The sequence below is a fragment of the Macadamia integrifolia genome, chromosome 12 (genome assembly GCF_013358625.1).
Source record: "Macadamia integrifolia cultivar HAES 741 chromosome 12, SCU_Mint_v3, whole genome shotgun sequence".
NCBI classification, from domain to species: domain Eukaryota; kingdom Viridiplantae; phylum Streptophyta; class Magnoliopsida; order Proteales; family Proteaceae; genus Macadamia; species Macadamia integrifolia.
This window is the reverse complement of record NC_056568.1, coordinates 11,188,481-11,194,893: the sequence shown is the minus strand read 5'-3', so window position 1 is coordinate 11,194,893 and position 6,413 is coordinate 11,188,481. Positions and strand designations below refer to the sequence as shown.

Sequence of the window (6,413 nt, the reverse complement as noted above, 5' to 3'; positions counted from 1 at the left end):
AAAACGGCTTCACATGAAGCCTGAGTGGCAAATTTTTATTTTCATTTCTTAAATCTATGATGTATCTTACAATTAAAACAGATTGATAGAGAAATTGTTTGTTTATAAAGTTAAGATTAAGAGGTTTAAACAGATTCTTAATATGAAATCACTTTCGATGAAATGAAACATCTTTAGTGGGTTGTGTGTGAATTAAAAGGGTTGGAAGAAGTGTCACAGATCTCTATGAAGAAAGCAGAGGATCATCTCCTTTGGAGCAGGAGATGACAACAGAAAGCTGAAGCCCCAATCAAAATTTGATTCTGAGCAAAGGGAGGATATTTTGGTGGTTGTTCATTGGAATCACAGTTAAAATAGTAAGAACACATTATATTACCAATGGAGAGGTCTGTTCATACTTAACATGCATATTTACATGTCTATGAAAAATAATATTGGTTACTTTCTATGCAAGATGCTGGGAATCAAAATGTATTGGAGAGTACCAAACATGTGAAGTTTGAGTAGTAACAGCAAAACAAGCTAAGAGTCGGACCTTTTTTGATTTTGTTGAAACTCATGACAGATCTTCACAACCTTACACCTAAAATAGACCAAGGTGATTTAGTATGATCTTGAGCTGGCCAGAATTCTCTGTAAACTCCAAGAGCAGAAGAACCAAAAGATCCTGGGTTGCTCAAAGAGGATCCATCAAAGTTGATCTAAATCTGTCTAGCCTTTGGGAATTCCCATTTAAAAGAAAGAGTGCCCCTCTCCATTGATGGGCTGAGGCTCGGAGCAGCTATACTGATATAAATCATGCCGTCGGTATCTTTTTATTTTCATTCTCCATGACCAACTGATACCCATGGTAGATCTTCATAACTTCAAATCTTCCCAGCAAGATACAAATCTTTGATGTCACCTAAAATAGACCAAGGTAGTTGTTCAGTATGATCTTGAGCTAACCAGAATTCTTCGTAAGTAAACTCCAAAGCAGAAGAACCAAATGATCCTGGATTGCTCAGAGAGGATCCATCCAAGCTAATCTAAATCTGTCCAGACTCCGGGAGTTCTCATTTAAGAGAAATAGTGCAAATCCAGAAAAAACATACGTGCAACGCGTAACAAAACATTTGTTTAGTGTGGACAAGAGCTGCACGTTCATCATATTTTCACTTATTTCCTATAGTCAGTAAGAGTGTCTAATAACTCTTGCACAGGGAGAGAGAGAGAGCATGTTGTCTATGTTCATAGTAATTGTATATTATCTTTTGATGGTTAACCCTTATAACAAATTGAATTGAATAGACAATGAAGAGCTTAATCTACAATCTACATCATGTGAAGTCAAAAATGGAACTGCACCTAAATAAATTAGATTTGAGCTTAACTCTAGTGCAAACCAAAAATCTACCCAAAAAAAAAAAAACATTTGCAAACCAATAATGTAAAGAAAATGATTAGAAGCTAAATGAATTCAATTAAAAAAGAGGTCAGGATTGGAACTATACCTACCTCCTATAATAGTATAACAATGTAAATGACATATGAAAATTCAAAGGGAATGATGTTTTGATTGAAACCATTAACTATGAATTTTGCGGGAAGGGTTTCAAAAATGTTTTGTGGTTTTATCTAAAGAACTTTTATGTTTAAGGAAGTGTATATGAATCCAAAGTCAAATCACATTGTTGAACAAAAGTAGAGAGCATGCTTGATAAAGTGTGCAACCCAGCTGACGTATCCTAGTAAAAACAAAAATGATTAGAAGACTCATTTCGTATACTAAAGAACATTACAATCAACTTGATTTAGGTATCGGGCTTTGTCCATTGTTAGACACATCATGAATGAAACTATTTCATGTGGATGATTGCATTGACTTACAACTCTAGTAAGTTAGAAAAGATCTTGATGGATTTGAACCACCATCTCCTTGTAACATGCTTGAGATATACTCATGTTCCAAGTGCTCTACCAATTTGAGCTAATGATCTATGAAGTAGAGTGTGGAATTTACAAGTAACCATAAAGCATTGCTAACAACCTTGCTTAAACAAAATATTATTATTATGCAGTTTGTATTCATAGTAGTATTCTAAGACATTACGTACGATAGTGATCAATTAGATTTTTCAACTCCTCTATACAAATGAAATTAAAGTTCCAAAATTATCACTAATAAGTTATTTAGTACAATCTTCCATATTAACAGTAGCATCATAATCATCACAATGAAAGTATGTGTGAGAATTTCAGATGATAATCATCAAAATCCTATGACCGTAAGCTAAGACTGCTAAGAATTACTAAGACCAAAAAATCAATGATATCAAAATAAATGTGAAGGACATGTATTGTTAGGCTTCCACAATGCTTCCTTGGCAACTTGAATTGCTTTGTATCTTATTGCTGAACTTCGTACGAGATGATAATTGTAAAACCAAATGTAAAATCCGCCGAACTGAATTATAAAAAAGGAAATGCTAAACAATTTACATTTTCATGTTTAAATAAACTTGAAAATTGCACCCCAAAAAAACCCTTGAAATTAGGCCTAGTATTATTTAGGCTCAAGATAATCAAAGAAAATGTGTAAACAAACTGAAAAACTTAAATCATTATGTAAATTAAGTAATGGGTCTCATCAAAGATATATCAAATATGGAAGATCAACTCAATTGGATGATGAACACTCCAATTTGGATGGCTAGAGAGAAATGATAAACTGTTTCCTAATCTCCATAGTAAAAGATGCAAAGGATAGAGCTATGGAAATGCAACCACTACGGCTGCCATCTTCCTTACAGATTGCAAGGACGACTACTAACATAAGGTTTTCTACATTCCCTGTTTAAAAGAAAAACAATATTGTGAGCAAGTGACTAAGGACCTCGAAGATGGGCAGTAACTTTGGATAGCAAAAAACTAAAAATAAAAAGAATTCAGTATTTCTGAGGCGGCAAATAAGGAGTTTTCAAGAGAAGAAGCAAGGGAATTAGTTTTCTTAACTTAAATGTAAGAATAGAATGGAAATAAATGTTGGGACTTCTAATTATAGTTGAATTAGATACAGAGATTATCTTTTAAAAGAAGAAAAAAAAAATCCAAGATACATGGTGGAAAAGAAATCAAGCATTTAATGAAGTTCAAACTTAAGTGTCCTACTGTAATTACAAGGTTGAACAAAACCAACACAATACAACAGGAATTAAACATGAGGAGACATCATCCTACTGTAATTACCAGGTTGATTACAAATCAGCATAAGAAGTAGAGGGCACATTCTTATTTGAGAGAAGCATTAGCTAAAGATCTTATCCAAAACCCCCCCATAACATGTGCAAATCATTCTACGTACAACAGGAAGGAAATAGTTAATTCTTGAAAATAAATTTCCATCTGGAGTTTCAAGTGATCAACAAATTTAATAATCATTATCAACAAAAACCCTAAGTGGGGGGAGAGAGAGAACTTAGAAGAAGCAGGAACAGAGGAGGACAGTGAATGTATTTCGCTCTCACTCGAGACTATCACAGAAACACCTCCAACAAGGAAGATAAGAATAGAAAATTTAGAAAAACAAAAAAACAAAAAAAACAAAAAAACAAAAAAACAAAAAAAAATTTGAACTTAAACTGCTTATCAACCAGGAAAATGTAAGAGGAAAAAGAAAAAGAAATTTTATATCATACCTTACAAAGAGGAGAAAAGGAGACCCTACTGTTGAGAACATGAACAATAAGAGGAAGAAGGTATGATAGTCACAGCAGCGCTTACGGTTTCAATAATAATATTGTATCCTCTCCTACCAAAAACAAAAAAAAAGATTTTGTATCTTCAACCAGCTCGTAGAAGATAGCAATGAGATCGAGGAGGGAAATTACTCAAAAAAGAGAGATGCAATGGAGAGAGAATCTATTTAGAAGGAAGGTTTTCCATTGGAGAGATGGAAAGGGAGAGTCGATTTCATATTATAGGAGGGAGAGACGTATGAGAGAGATTAGGTAACCTATTTAGTAAAAGAGAAGGGGGATGGAGAGATATGAAAGAATCCAAGAAGGAAGTTTTCTATGCAGGGAGGAACACGAGGGATAGGTGAGGTAAAGAGATTTTGAAGGAAAAAGGAAAGTGAGCAGAGAGAGAGAGAGAGAGAGAGAGAGGGGAACTAATTTTTTAGAGAATTTATTGAAATATTAAAAAAAGATTAAAAAATATAGGGTACGAACAATAATATAAAATTAAAAGGAAATTACTCAATGATAGTAAGAGTCTAAGAGAGGTATGATATTTATATAAGAAACATGGGCAAAGTAGTCAAAAAAAATTAGTCATGAGGCATGAGTTCATATATTTAAATAATAGTATGGTAATATGATAGTATGATATTAAAAAAAGATTAAAAAATATAGGGTACTAATAATAATATAAAATTAAAAAGAAATTACTGAATGATGGTAAGAGAAATATGATATTTATATAAGAAAAATGAATAAAGTAGTTAAAAAGAAGTTTAGCCACAAAGCATGAGTACATACATTTATATAATAGTATGATAGTATGATATAGATATCTTTCCCACCATCGGTATACTATAATGTATTTTTAGGCTTTTTTTGTGTTTTCGTACAATTATTTGCAACTCCAAACAAGCAATAGAAAGAAGAAAGTAAAAAAGACATCACGATGGTGGATTAGTGGTGTTTATCTCATGACTTTCACTAGTAGTGTCAACGGGTCGGGGTCAATTGGTTTATCTAAGGGCTAATTGGTCTGCACCAATTTAAGGTTCCACATCGTTTTCAACTGTTTCACTAATTGGACCTCGTAGGATAGGCATGGACCTATTTCTATTCGATCAATCAGGCTATTTGTCCATAATCAAGCTCAATCAGGCTATGATTAGACTTTAAAAGGAATAAATTTGATGAAAGAATTGACTATTTAATTTGGTATCAGCCTGCTACAACTAATACATATTGGTGTGTATCGTGAACTAAAAACTTTCTTGGTTGAAGATTGTTAGACTTCTCTTGGCCACAGCTCATGTATTGTTTTTTTTTTTTTTATGTTTCAAGTATTATACTTAGACCCTCTCCGAAGTTTGAAATTACAACCGCACCCTATGCTATTAACTCTGTTAGAACTTAGAAGTTCATGTTAAATGACCTATTTACCCCCTTCCCCTTTCTTTATAAAACACTCTCTTGAGAGCCGATCGAGGGTTTTGGAATTCTTGGAGCCATTGGAGGGAGAGAGGTGCCTAACTCCGATCTCCAAGAGAGATGCTTGACTCCGACTCTGATGTCCGATCACCTGAATCGATTGAGGTGCTCATATTGTGAAGGTAAGAACAACTCTTTTTCCCCCTTCTTCCACCTCTTTTTCCCCTCTTTTTTCACCCCTTTGTTCTAAAATTTATTGGCCTACGCAACACGAAACAGAGTATTATGATTGTGAATATGAAAACCTTCTTAATCTAACCTTAGAAGCATCCAAAACCATACTAAAGAAGCTTAGTTTTGGACTGAACTGTCATCCTACATCCATCTTTGGACCTATCCATGGTTTCTAACTAGGTGGCTTCTTTAAATATCCAGTTAGTTTGGTTTTTAGAGTATGGTTGCTATTGAAACCTTTAGGTAAAATGTAGAGTAAAACATCACTGAAAATTTTGTAGGGAACTAGTTTGACATCCGATAAATGAGTTGCGAGAAAAGGCCAGAACAAGAGTCATCATCTTCAGTACTTGATTAAAGTATAATGCCTTAGAGGAAAAGCATCGAACATGTGATGTGAGAAATCAACAACTATCAAAAGAAAGGGTTATGGAACGTGGTGCAGAGAGACTTAGAGAGAGAATTTACTTGAGGACCTGATCTATTTTGAATAATTGCCCCAGATACGCAAGGATCGATTCGATAAGAAGCCTTGTCTCTGACCAAAGAACAACAAATCCAAAGCTTAACCCTACCTGTGACATTACAATCTCTAATATTCAGAACTGAAATCAACAAGTCTTACTAAAAGTTCATCTTTACTTCTAATTTCTTACTCCGGCAAAGAATCACTAACTAATATCGTTGATTCCCTTCTTTTAAATATCAGGATATCTGAAGAAAATTCAAGAAAACACTTGTTTTTGAGTGGAGATTGGTGTCGAAGACATCTCCTCCTTGAACCACTCTGGTAACTGCTCATTGTTGTCAGTCGTGGGTATGGGTCGCCGTAGACTCTAGATTTCAAGTTGGGAGGGCCAGATGAGGATGGCTGGAGTTGCTGGACAACAGTCACTAGAATCGAACGTGGGAGTCAAAAGAATTTTCTCATGCGTGCAAATTTTATGGTGCATGTCGTTTGAGCGTACAACTCCGATCTTTAATGAAATGTAATGTCTTCGAGCTCGAACAATATGAACCACCGTCGATCGC

The 6,413-nt window shown here is 34.4% G+C and overlaps 1 long non-coding RNA gene across 1 annotated transcript; it reads right to left on the bottom strand.

The window, feature by feature from the left end:
• Positions 1 to 344: 344 nt before the first annotated feature.
• LOC122057679 lies at positions 345 to 4,130 on the bottom strand. The gene is made up of 2 exons (XR_006133593.1): positions 3,678 to 4,130; positions 345 to 904 (listed from the first exon to the last, which is right to left on the bottom strand). It is a non-coding gene; the product is annotated as an uncharacterized LOC122057679 (long non-coding RNA).
• Positions 4,131 to 6,413: the final 2,283 nt, after the last annotated feature.